We start from the raw sequence: 13,825 nt of genomic DNA, 5'->3' as shown, positions 1-13,825 counted from the left end.
ATCAGTTTGGGATGATCATTTGTTTTGTTTGTAAAATACTTACTGGCACCTCCTTTATGTCCCACTCCAGGGACACATTATTTGAATTGCTGAGGCAAATACAAACCTAAGAGGTGATACACTTCTGTGCAGACAAAGCAATGCACCACCTTGTCTGTCCCTTTTTGTCCGAATGAACCTCACCCTGTGCTTCATAACGCCCCCTTTGTTGGAAAAGGGGACTGTTGTACCAGGAAGTCAGTGGCTGTGTTTACTGGAAACAATTTAACCTCTTCTAGTTGCATCATTTAATAACTCAGCAGGGAAGGATGGATGCCAAAATGACAGCAATCAGCAATCTATACACACCGAAATACACTTATTAGATGACCTCAATGGTTATTATTACTGTGGGATAATCATGATGCATTAAAGGTCCAATGCAGCCGTTTTTACCTCAATAACAAATCATTTCTGGGTAGCAATTAAGTACCTTACTTTGATAATTTTCAATGAAAATTGTCAAAAATAAACAAAAATTGCTTCTTAGCAAAGAGCAATTTCACAAGCAAGAATTTTACTATGACTCTCTGGGAGTGGGGAGGGGACAACTGAAAACTATCTGTTATTGGCAGGGAGGTTTGGAACTTTTCTTAGTAGTCAATTCCAACACTTTCCAACCTCATATTCATTATCTCCAGCACCATAACAGTGTCTACATATGTGAAAATAGAGCTATCTACGAAAACGTATGTAGCGTCTGAATGGTTTGAGCTACAAACTAGCTAACTAGAGTCTCTGAAGGTAAACTGGTACCAGTTTTAAAAAATGAATGGAAGTATGGATGTAGTTAAATGTAATGTAAATGTAGTTTTATACAGTACCCGACAAAAGTTTGGACACACCTACTCATTCAAGGGTTTTTCTTTATTTTGACTATTTTCTACATAGAAAAATACTTCTACTGTAGAAAAATAGTGAAGACATTAAAACTATGAAATAACACATATGGAATCATATAGTAATCAAAAACGTGTTCAACAAATATTTAAACATTATATTTGAGTAGCCAGCCTTTGCCTTGATGACAGCTTTGCACACTCTTGGCATTCTCTCAACCAGCTTCACCTGGAATGCTTTTCCAACAGTATTGTTCCCACAAATGTAATAATAGCACCGGAGAAGAAGGCAGGCGCTTTACGTGTCCCCAAAACCGATTGTGTTTTTTTGTTCGTTTATTTGCTGTTTTTTTACTTATTTTTTTTCTTATTTTGTACATAATGTTACCGCTACCGTCTCTTATGACCGAAAATAACTTCTGGACATCAGGACTGTGATTACTCACCACGGACTGGCAGAATCTTTTTTTTCCTTTAACGAGTCTGACGAGCCCGACGAGAACGATATACTGCTTTCTCTGGAACAGTCCCAGATGAGGAGGCGGAGAAAAAGGTGCCAAAGGGCGGGCTGCCTTCTGAGAATTCATAGGCGATCGAATAAACCCCCACTTCCTTCCATTCTGCTAGCAAATGTGCAATCTTTGGAGAATAAAATAGATGACCTACGCACAAGATTAAGATTAGAATCGGGCCGCAGCCCTTGCAGAGCAAGGGGAACCACTACTTCAAGGTCTCAAAGCGAGTGACGTAACCGATTGAAACGCTATTAGCGCGCACCACCGCTAACTAGCTAGCCATTTCACATCCGTTACACTAGCACAGACTGGAAAATGTTCCAGGATTCCTCCGATGGCATTGAAGAGTACACCGCATAACTCTAAACACACCTCTGCTGTCTTCAACTAGGATCTCAGTGATCACTGCCTCATTCCCTGCGTCCGTAATGGGTCCGCGGTCAAACGACCACCCCTCATCACTGTCAAACGCTCCCTAAAACACTTCAGCGAGCAGGCCTTTCTAATCGACCTGGCCCAGGTATTCTGGAAGGATATTGAGCTCATTCCGTCAGTAGAGGATGCCTGGTTATTCTTTAAAAGTGCTTTCCTCACCATCTTAAATAAGCATTCTCCATTAAAAAAAAACGAACTAAGAACAGATATAGCCCCTGGTTCACTCCAGACTTGACTGCCCTTGACCAGCACACAACCTTGCTGTGGTGTATTGCATTAGCATCAAATAGACCCCGCAATATGCAACTTTTCAGGGAAGTTAGGAACCAATATACACAAGCAGTTAGGAAAGCAAAGGCTTTCAGAAATTTGCATCCTGTAGCACAAACTCCAAAAAGTTCTGGGACACTGTAAAGTTCATGGAGAATAAGAGCACCTCCTCCCAGCTGCCCACTGCACTGAGGCTAGGAAACACTGTCACCACAGATAAATCTACGATAATCGAGAATTTCAATAAGCATTTTTCTACGGCTGGCCATGCTTTCCACCTGGCTACCCCTACCTCGATCAACAATTCTGCACCCCCCACAGCAACTTGCCCAAGCCTCCCCCATTTCTCCTTCACCCAAATACAGATAGCTGATGTTCTGAAAGAGCTGCAAAATCTGGACCCCTACAAATCAGCTGGGCTAGACAATCTGGACCCTCTCTTTCTAAAATGATCCGCCGCAATTGTTGCAACCCCTATTACTAGCCTGTTCAACCTCTCTTTCGTATCGTCTGAGATCCCCAAAGATTGGAAAGCTGCCGCGGTCATACTCAATCTTCAAAGGGGGCGACACTCTAGACCCAAACTGTTATAGACGTATATCCATCCTACCCTTTCTAAAGTCTTCGAAAGCCAAGTTAATACACAGGTCACCGACCATTTCAAATCCCACCATACCTTCTCCGCTATGCAATCTGGTTTCCGAGCTGGTCATGGGTGCACCTCAGCCATGCTGAGGTCCTAAACAATATCATAACCGCCATCGTTAAAAGACAGTACCATGCAGCCGTCTTCATCAACCTAGGCTTTCGACTCTGGCTTTCGACTCTGTCAATCACCGCATTCTTATCGGCAGACTCAACAGTCTTGGTTTCTCAAATGACTGCCTCGCCTGGTTCACCAACTACTTCTCAGACAGAGTTCAGTGTGTCATATCGGAGGGCATGTTGTTCGGACCTCTGGCAGTCTCTATGGGGGTACCACAGGGTTCAATTCTTGGGCTGACTCTTTTCTCTGTACATATCAGTGATGTCGCTCTTGCTGCTGGTGATTCTCTGATCCACCTCTACGCAGACGACACCATTCTGTATACTGCTGGCCCTTCTTTGGGCACTGTGTTAACAAACCTCCAAACAAGCTTCAATGCCATACAACACTCTTTCCGTGGCCTCCAACTGCTCTTAAATGCAAGTAAAACGAAATGCATGCTCTTCAACCGATCGCTGCCCGCACCCGCCCGTCTAACATCACTACTCTGGACGGTTCTCACTTAGAATATGTGGACAACTACAAATACCTAGGTGTCTGGTTAGACTGTAAACTCTCCTTCCAGACTCACATTAAGCACCTCCAATCCAAAATTAAATCTAGAATCAGATTCCTATTTCTCAACAAAGCATCCTTCTCTCATGCTGCCAAACATACCCTCGTAAAACTGACTGTCCTACCGATCCTTGGCTTCGGTGATATCATTTACAAAATAGCCTCCAACACTCTACACAGCAAATTGGATGCAGTCTACCACAGTGCCATCCGTTTTGTCACGAAAGCCCCATATACTACCCATCACTGCGACCTGTATGCTCTCATTGGCTGGCCCTCGCTTCATATTCGTCGCCAAATCCACTGGCTCCTGGTCATCTATAAGTCTTTGCTCAGCTCACTGGTCACCATAGCAAAACCCACCTGTAGCACGCGCTCCAGCAGGTATATTTCACTGGTCATCCCCAAAGCCAACTCCTCTTTTGTCCACCGTTCCTTCCAGTTCTCTGCTGCCAATGACTGAAACGAATTGCAAAAATCACTGAAGCTGGAGTCTTATTTCTCCCTCACTAACTTTAAGCACCAGCTGTCAAAGCAGCTTACCGATCATTGCACCTGTACACAGCCCATCTGTAAATAGCCCACCCAACTACCTCATCCCCATATTGTTATTTATTTTTTTGCTTCTTTATACCCCAGTATCTCTACTTGCACATTCATCTTCTGCACATCTATCACTCCAGTGTTTAATTGCTAAACTGTAATTATTTCACCACTATGGCCTATTTATTGCCTAACCTCCCTAATCTTACTACATTTGCACACACTGTATATAGATTTTTCTATTGTGTTATTGATTGAACATTTGTTTATCCCATATGTAACTCAGTGTTGTTGTTTTTGTGCTGCACTGCTTTGCTTTATCTTGGCCAGGTCGCAGTTGTAAATGAGAACTTGTTCTCAACTGGCCTACCTGGTTAAATAAAGGTGAAAAAATATATATATACATTTTTTTTTAAAGTCATTGGCTTCATCAATAAGTGCATCGATGACGTCGTCCCCACAGTGAACGTACGTACATACCACAACCAGAAGCCATGGATTACAGGCAACATCCCCACTGAGCTGAAGGCTAGAGCTGCCGCTTTCAAGGAGCGGGACTCTAACCCGGAAGCTTATAAGAAATCCCGCTATGCCCTCCGATGAACCATCAAACAGGCAAAGCGTCAATACAGGACTAAGATCGAATCGTACTACACCGGCTCTGACGCTTGTCGGATGTGGCATGGCTTGCAAACCATTACAGACTACAAAGGGAAGCACAGCCGAGAGCTGCCCAGTGACACGAGCCTACCAGACGAGCTAAACTACATGTATGCACGCTTCGAGGCAAATGGCACTGAAACATGTATTAGAGCACCAGCTGTTCCGGAAGACTGTGTGATCACGCTCTCCGCAGCTGATGTGAGTAAGACCTTTAAACAGGTCAACATTCACAAGGCCGCAGGGCCAGATGGATTACCAGGATGTGTACTGTGAGAGTGCGCTGACCAACGGACAAGTTTCTTCTCTGACATTTTCAACCTCTCCCTGTCCGAGTCTGTAATACCAAAATGTTTTAAGCAGACCACCACAGTGCCTGTGCCCAAGAACACTAAGGTAACCTGCCTAAATGACTATCGACCTGTAGCACTCACATCTGTAGCCATGAAATGCTTTGAAAGGCTGGTCATGGCTCACATCAACATCATTATCCCAGAAACCCTAGACCCACTCCAATTTGCATACCGCCCCCAACAAATCCACAGATGATGCAATCTCTATTGCACTCCACACTGCCCTTTCTCACCTGAACCAAAGGGACACCTATGTGAGAATGCTATTCATTGACTACAGCTCAGCGTTCAACACCATAGTGCCCTCAAAGCTCATCACTAAGCTAAGTACCCTGGGACTAAACACCTCCCTTTGCAACTGGATCCTGGACTTCCTGACGGGCCGCCCCCAGGTGGTAAGGGTAGGAGACAACACATTCGCCACACTGATCCTCAACACAGGGACCCCTCAGGGGTGCATGCTCAGTCCCCTCCTGTACTCCCTGTTCCCTCATGACTGCACGGCCAGGCACAACTCCAACACCATCATTAATTTTGCCGATGATACAACAGTGGTAGGCCTGATCACCGACAACGACGAGACAGCCTATAGGGAGGAGGTCAGAGACCTGGCCGTGTGGTGCCAGGACAACAACCTCTCTCTCAACGTGATCAAGACAAAGGAGATGATTGTAGACTACAGGAAAAAGAGGACCGAGCACGTCCCCATTCTCATTGACGGGGCTGCAGTGGAGCAGGTTGAGAGCTTCAAGTTACCTTGGTGTCCACATCACCAACAAGCTAACATGGTTCAAGCACACCAAGACCGTCGGGAAGAGGGCACAACAAAACCTATTGCCCCTCAGGAGACTGAAAAGATTTGGCATGGGTCCTCAGATCCTCAAAAGGTTCTACAGCTGCACCATCGAGATTATCCGGACTGGTTGTATCACTGCCTGGTATATCAACTGCTCGGCCTTCGACCGCAAGGCACTACAGAGGGTAGTGCGATTGGCCAAGCTCCCTGCCATCCAGGGCCTCTATACCAGGCGGTGTCAGAGGAAGGCCCTAAAAATTGTCAAAGACTCCAGCCACCCTAGTCATAGACTGTTCTCTCTGCTACCACAAGGCAAGCGGTACCGGAGTGCCAAGTCTAGGTCCAAGAGGCTTCTAAACAGCTTCTACCCCCAAGCCATAAGACCACTGAACTGAAATGGCTACCCAAACTATTTGCATTGACCCCCTTCCCCTCTTTTACACCGCTGCTACTCTCTTTTGTTATCATCAATGCACAGTCACTTAAATAACTCTACCCACATGTACATATTACCTCAACTAACCGGATATAGTCTCGCTATTGTTATTTTACTGCTGCTCTTTAATTACTTGTTACTTGTATTTATTATTCTTATCTGTTTTTTATTTGTATTTTTTAATGTATATATGTATAATATATATTTTTTAACTGCATTGTTCTTTAGGGGCTCGTAAGTAAGCATTTCACTGTAAGGTCTACACCTGTTGAATTCTGCGCCTGTGCCTTATAAAATTTGATTTGATTGAAAGTAAGAAACTGTTATTTTCAAAACCTGCAATGAGTTTCTAGCCAGAGGGAGGATTTTTTTCTTACTCCCCACATTACCGCGAATCTAAAAGGGTGTGTATGAAGATGATTTTCGAATTGCTCAATTTAACCAGCAGCAGGCGTTGTAAGCACTGTTGTTGATGATCTTTGATTTTAGGGCCTTTTCAAAACAGCTGAGAATAGGCAATGTAGGCAATAGACTGTAGTGTTTGAATTGGCTAAATTGTGTTAACAATATTTCTTGTAGTGTTTTCTGTACTTATTTATTTTTATTTTCGTTTTTAATTGTCAAAGTTACTACGGCAGATAAAGTATGCTGTTTGTTATCCACGAACCTCAAGTCACAATCAGAGTAGCCTACAGTGTGACGACAGCAGCGGAACTATCTGCTTTCAATTCAAAATGGCAGCGTCTATCAGGAAGTGAAGAAACAACTGAAAATAATAAGTTGGACCAAATTCCTTGTTTTGGTTCATTTAACTCAGGAATTCGATTGAAAACATACGTGCGATCTGAGCTGGAATTTAGATTAAGTAACACATTCGTGGTAAGTTTAATTTAAGCGTTTCATAAAGATAAAACACGGTGCGAGCGACACATCGGCAGCTAATGTTAGCTAGCTAGCTACTGTTAGCTATCAATTCCAAACTCCAGCGGCTCGAGCGTTCTTGTCAAGCAGCTTGATTTTAGTTAGCTTGGAAGTCAGGCTAGTTTAAGTCATCGCACTTTGATAGAACAAATTTGTTTAGCTAAGTAACATTTGTGCATGTATAAGTTACATTTTTTCATAGTTAATGCTGCTGAAATGTTGTCAAATGTCCATATTTTTGTTTGTCCAGGTTGAGGTTCGCAAAGTTATACATTTTCGTTTTGCTATCGTTATCTCTTACCCAGCTAGTATTGCTAACGCTTTGTGGTACTATCTCAGCTAACACCTTGGCCTGGCTAGTGGTAGCTAACAAGATATCTCTGTATTTGCACTGCTTAGTTAGCTAACCTAGAGAGTGGAGTAGGGGGAATAGCTGGAGGCGTTATATGTGTCACTAGCTTGCCTGGATTGTAGATCACGGACAGCTGTGAGGAGGCATTGACCCCCTAAGAGTTAGTCTTGCTTATCTGAGTATGTGTAAAACTAGTGGAACTTTATAGCCCTAGCCGTAGAAATGTTAGCTATTGAGTCTGCCTTCCATTGATACCACTTCTTTTTTTTATATATCAAATTGTAATTGTCGGCTTGTGTAGACTTTGGCGTGAAATACTCGCTTGCTTATGAGACCTTCGCAACAATGCAGAGTTTAAAAATGGCAACACGAGGAATAAAATAAAATACATAAGAATGGAGCTAGTTAACAGTTATATACAGGGAGTGCCAGTACCAGATCAGTGTGCAGAGGTACGAGGTATTTGAGGTAAATATTGTATCTTCTTGTAGGAAGGGTAAAGTGACTAGGCATCAGGATAGATAGTAATAAGAGTAAAATAAAAAACAGTATCAGCAGCAAATTGTGTGTGATGTGTTTGTTGGCCTGTGTGATGTTTGTTGTCGGTATGTGTGTGGAAGTGTCAAGTGTGTGTTAATTCTATTTAACCTTTATTTAACTAGGCAAGTCAGTTAAGAACTAATTTTGACCTAACCCTATCCCGGACTACGCCAATTGTGCGCCGCCCTATGGGACTCCCAATCACGGCCGGTTGTGATACAGCCTGGAAGCGAACCAGGGTCTGAAGTGAAGCCTCTAGCACCGAGATGCTGTGCCACTCGGGAGCCCCCCCCCAAAAAAAATAAATAAATATATGGTCTAGTGCAGGGGTCTCCAACAGGTAGATCGCCAATCAATTCTGAAAGTACATACATTTTATCATGTGTTCCATCGCATACTGTCATAAACATAAAGCTCCCAGCTACTATCCAATCAAAGCTACATTGACATTATCCCACTCCTGGTTAGCCACTATTGGCTTAAAAAGCCAAATGTAACACAGTCTGCCAGTTAATTTCCAGCAATATTGCCTATGTCTGTTTGGTGCGCACATTTATTTCACTCCCGAGTGTAGCCAGTTAGCGATGCCAATGATAATGGTCTTGTGGTTAGACAGAAAGACTTTACCCCAAAACCTTCTCAATTAAATGTTAAGTGCAAGGTAGGCTTAAATGACAAAGATAATCATGATTATTTGTATCAATTGGGTGGCCATTGTTTTCCAAATTCTGCCATGATGTGCTGCAGCAGTAGGCCCAACAGCAGAAACATTGCTAGACTGAGACATTCATCTCTTGCTTAATGCGCAATTAAGAGAATTACTCCAAGAAAATCACCCAAAATTGGTCTTCTGATGTGATTTAAGCATTAACATGTGCCAAGAAGGTCCATTTTCATTGTTTCTCTATTGAGAGTAGGCTTGTCAAGATACCAACATTTTACAAATAAGATACCACGTACTATCGCGATACCACAGTGGGGAAAAAGATGTGGCCTAGCATCCTGTTCGCCCAGTCCCCCAGTTGCTTGTTCACATTTTCTAAATGTTCTACAAAAACCTGTCACTGAAATTCACACTTCTACTCAATACAACATATTGAATTTAACTTCACACTTTTCAGTGTATAATAGAATAGTGCATAGAATGGCTGATTTGCTAAGTCCTACCTGTGATTTGGCTGGAGGAATGGGAGGAAGAAATATACACCAGCAGAGGCTGCTGAAGGGAGGACAGCTCATAATAATGTCTAGAGCTGTGCAAATGGATTGGCCTCAAACGCATAGAAACCATGTTTGATACCATTCCACTCCACCTATTGCGCTCCAGCCATTACCACGAGCCCGTCCTCCCCAGTTAAGGTGCTACCAACCTCATGTGATATACGTTACCCATTGCTCCACAAAAGTCTCTGAGCAAGTGACGTAACCTATTGAAACGCTATTAGCGCGCACCCCGCAAACTAGCTAGCCATTTCACATCGGTTACACCAGCCTAATCTCGGGAGTTGATAGGCTTGAAGTCATAAACAGCTCAATGCTTGAAGCATTGCGAAGAGCTGCTGGAAAAATGCACGAAAGTGCTGTTTGAATGAATCCGTACGAGCCTGCTGCTGCCTACCATCGCTCAGTCAGAATGCTCTATCAAATATCAAATCATAGACTTAATTATAACATAATAACACACAGAAATAGGAGCCTTTGGTCATTAATATGGTCGAATCTGGAAACCTATAATTTAGAAAACAAAATGTTTATTCTTTCAGTGAAATACGGAACCGTTCCGTATTTTATCTAACGGGTGGCATCCATAAGTCTAAATATTCCTGTTACATTGCACAACCTTCAATGTTATGTCATAATTACGTAAAATTCTGGCAAATTAGTTCGCAACGAGCCAGGCGGCCCAAACTGTTGCATATACCCTGACTCTGCATGCAACGAACGCAAGAGAAGTGACACAATTTCACCTGGTTAATATTGCCTGCTAACCTGGATTTCTTTTAGCTAAATATGCAGGTTTAAAAATATATACTTCTGTGTATTGATTTTAAGAAAGGCATTGATGTTTATGGTTAGGTACAGTCGTGCAACGATTGTGCTTTTTTCGCAAATGCGCTTTTGTTAAATCATCCCCCGTTTGGCAAAGTTGGCTGTCTTTGTTAGGAAGAAATAGTCTTCACACAGTTCGCAACGAGCCATGCGGCCCAAACTGCTGCATATACCCTCTATTATACAATAGAGGTCAGAAATAGCATTATAAATATTCACTTACCTTTGATGATCTTCATTGGAATGCACTCCCAGGAATCCCAGTTCCACAAATGTTTGTTTTGTTCGATAAAGTCCATCATTTATGTCCAAATACCTCCTTTTTGTTCGCGCGTTTAGTTCACAAATCCAAATTCACGAGGCGCAGGCACTTAGTCCAGATGAAAAGTCAAAAAGTTCCATTACAGTTCGTAGAAACATGTCAAACGATGTACAGAATCAATCTTTAGGATGTTTTTATCATAAATCTTCAATAATATTACAACCGTACAATTCCTTTGTTTTTAGAAATGAAAATTAACGCAGCTCGCTCTCACGGCCGCGCGCATGACTTCTGCCTGACCTCTTAGTCAAACAGCTCTTATTCGCTCCCCCTTCACAGTAGAAGCCTGAAACAAGGTTCTAAAGACAGTTGACATCTAGTGGAAGCGTTAGGAAGTGCAATCAAACCAAATATTGGATAGGCAAACAGTTGAAACAACCTACAAACCTCAGATTTCCCACTTCCTGGTTGAATGTTTTCTCAGTGTTTTGCCTGCCATATGAGTTCTGTTATACTCACAGACATCATTCAAACAGTTTAGAAACTTCAGAGTGTTTTCTATCCATATCTACTAATAATATGCATATCTTAGCTTCTGGGCCTGAGTAGCAGGCAGTTTACTCTGGGCACGCTTTTCATCCGAACGTGAAAATAGCGCCCCCAGCCATAAGAAGTTAACCCTGTTGCCCAAAGCTAACGTTATAAGCAGCCAGCTAGCTTCAACTGGCCAGTGATGCTCGACTGGACCGGGTTATGTGTTGTGAAGCTAGCCACAATAAGGATTAGGCACAATAGTGGCATTTGCCTTTAAAATAAAAGTGTAATTGACAGTGATGCAAATGAATACAAATAGTAGAATTATGCCGTACTTTTATTTTGAAGGCTAACCGCGAAGTCCACTTGTGGCTAATCCTTAAAAAAAAAATGGATACTCAAAGTTCCATAGAAATCCTGGTTGAGAATGAAACGACTGAACAAATGAACAACGAAACAGCACAGCAAGTAAGTGAAAGAAATAGGTTTTGATTGTTTTACTGGTATTGGGGACATACGTAAATGCCAACAAAACAACTTGTTGATGTGTGTGTGTAACCTTTAATTAACCAGGCAAGTCAGTTAATTAAGAACAAAGTCTTATTTACAGTGATGGCGCTGGGCCAATTGTGCGCCGCCCTATGGGACTCAATCACGGCCAGATGTGATACAGCCTGGATTCGAACCAGGGACTGTTACGCCTCTTGCACTGAGATGCAGTGCCTTAGACCGCTGCGTCTGTGTGTGTGTTAACTATTTAACTGTCTAGAATGCTTAAAAGGCAGCTGACATTTTAAATATCTGTTATTGTGTTTTTTGGCAAGGAAGATATTGGTATCTGACAAAAATGTAATATTGGTGCATCACTTATTAACCATTATTTTGCTGGGAATATTGACAAATGCATCTGTTGTACCCAAGAACCAGGGGAAGGGCTTGCAGGGTAGAGGAGAAAACTGGCTATTACAAAAATGAGTAGCTCGTGACATGTTTCATTTAAAAAAAAGTAGCGCTCATGCAAGCAAATGTTGGAGACCCCTGGTCTAGTGAGTGTGTGTGTGTGTGGGGTCAGTGCAAGATAGTTTGCATACCATTAATTGATTATTTAGCCATCTGGCTATTTAGCAGTCTGACGGCTTAGGGGTAGAAGCTGTCTCTGATTCCGTTGGCCCGAGAGCCATTTTCCGGACGGTAGCAGAATGAGCAGTTTGTGGCTGGAGTATTTGGCAATTTTTCAGGCCTTCCGCTGACCCCACCTGATATAGAGAGGTCATGGATGGCAGTGAGCTCGGCCCCAGTAATGTTCTGGGCTGTCTGCACCACCATCTGTTGTGCTTTGCACTCAAGGGCGGTGCATTTGCCATACTAACAGTGGTGCAAAGTACTTAAGTAAAAATACTTTAAAGTACTACTTTTACGAAACTACATTCCCAAATAAAATGATTTACTTTTTACTCCATACATTTTCCCTGATATCCAAAAGTACTTGTTACACTCAGCAGATAGACAAAAAGTTATGTTAATAACAATTAAACTGTTTTGCCTTGCTAGCTGAATTCAGAGCTTGTGAGATAATACCTAAATCCAATTTGGCTAAACTTCCTCTGGAACACGATCCTGGACTTCCTGACGGGCTGGCCCCAGGTGGTGAGGGTAGGTAACAACACCTCCACCACGCTGACCTTCAACACAGGGGCCAGCCTGTCAGGAAGTCCAGGATCGTGTTCCAGAGGGAGTGGTTCAGTTCCAGGGTCCCTAGCTTGGTGATGAGCTTGGAGGGGACAATGGTTTTGAATGCTGAGCTGTAGTCTATGAACAGCATTCTCATGTAGTTAGTTATTTCCTCTCTTGTCCAGGTGGTAGAGGGCAGTGTGAAGTGCAATTGAAATTGCTGTATGTGAATTGGAGTGGGTCTGGGATGATGGTGTTGATGTGCGTCATGACCAGAGTTTCAAAGCACTTCATAATTACAAATGTTAGTACTACAGGGCGATAGTCACTTTGGCAGGGTACCTTGGAGCTCTTGGGAACAGTGATAATGGTGGCCAGTTTAAAACATGTTGGGATTACAGACTGGGACAAGGAGAGATTGAAAATGTCTGAAGTCACTTGCCAGCTGGTCTGTTCATGCTTTGAGAACGCACCCTAGTATTCCCGCTGGCACGGAGTCCTTGTGATTGGTAACCTGTTTAAATGTTTTGCTTACATTGGCCATGGAGAGTGAGATCACACAGTCATCCAGTCAAAAACAGGGTCTTTCACGCAAGCCACAGTGTTATATTCCTCGACACAAGCATAAAAAGGCTTTTAGCTCGTTTGGTAGTTCTGGCTGGCAGTTGAGATAGACCCTCTTACCCTGTCTCTGGATTCCTTGGAGGTACAAGTAAGGATAATTGCCCATGAAGAACTCAAATGACCATTCTCTCACAAATCTGTAGCCACTTAACACATTTTTCCCCCAGCAGAGTACAATTGCCACAGTCACTTTGCTGCCTGCAGGATAGTCAGGGAAAATGCTAACCTTGACACAGGTTGCCATGGCTACTTTTCCAATTAATTTGTTTGCCCTTGTGAGGGATGCTATTTACTGATTGTGAAGTGAATGATATGCTGTGTTGCTGAGTTTCCTGACTATCCAGTGACATGGTCACTGGCCTTGGTGTTGTGAATGTCTAACCACCTCACTCTCATTCCCCACGGGCACTGGATCTTAATGGCAGCAGACAAGCTGTTTAACTATTGGAGTGTAATGCAGGAATAGGCCTACTGAGTGAAAACCGCAAGCTTCCGCCCTTGCTTCTCTCAGTGTACCCCAGAGCTCGATCAATAGACACCGGTTCTCTTCATGATGACGTGTTGACAGCATGTCATTGTAAAAAAAAATCTACTCCATTGTTCCTCTTTTGGCATGTCCTGTGAAACAGCGGTGTTGATGAAATGGATCTTACATGAAGAATAAA

General features: G+C 43.0%; 1 protein-coding gene across 2 annotated transcripts in view; it reads left to right on the top strand.

Annotated features, from left to right (window-relative positions):
• Window positions 1-6,877: 6,877 nt before the first annotated feature.
• The window catches only part of LOC139541000 (protein strawberry notch homolog 2-like), a 113,291-nt gene continuing 106,343 nt past the window's right edge, over window positions 6,878-13,825 (top strand). For both annotated transcript variants that reach the window (XM_071345140.1, XM_071345139.1), the window contains exon 1: window positions 6,878-7,086. The gene's annotated coding sequence lies outside the window, so the exon portion shown is untranslated. The remainder of the gene's footprint in view (window positions 7,087-13,825) is intronic.

The sequence above is a fragment of the Salvelinus alpinus genome, chromosome 16 (genome assembly GCF_045679555.1).
Source record: "Salvelinus alpinus chromosome 16, SLU_Salpinus.1, whole genome shotgun sequence".
Classification (NCBI taxonomy): domain Eukaryota; kingdom Metazoa; phylum Chordata; class Actinopteri; order Salmoniformes; family Salmonidae; genus Salvelinus; species Salvelinus alpinus.
The sequence above is the reverse complement of the archived record's forward strand: the minus strand, read 5'-3'. Positions and strand labels throughout refer to the sequence as shown.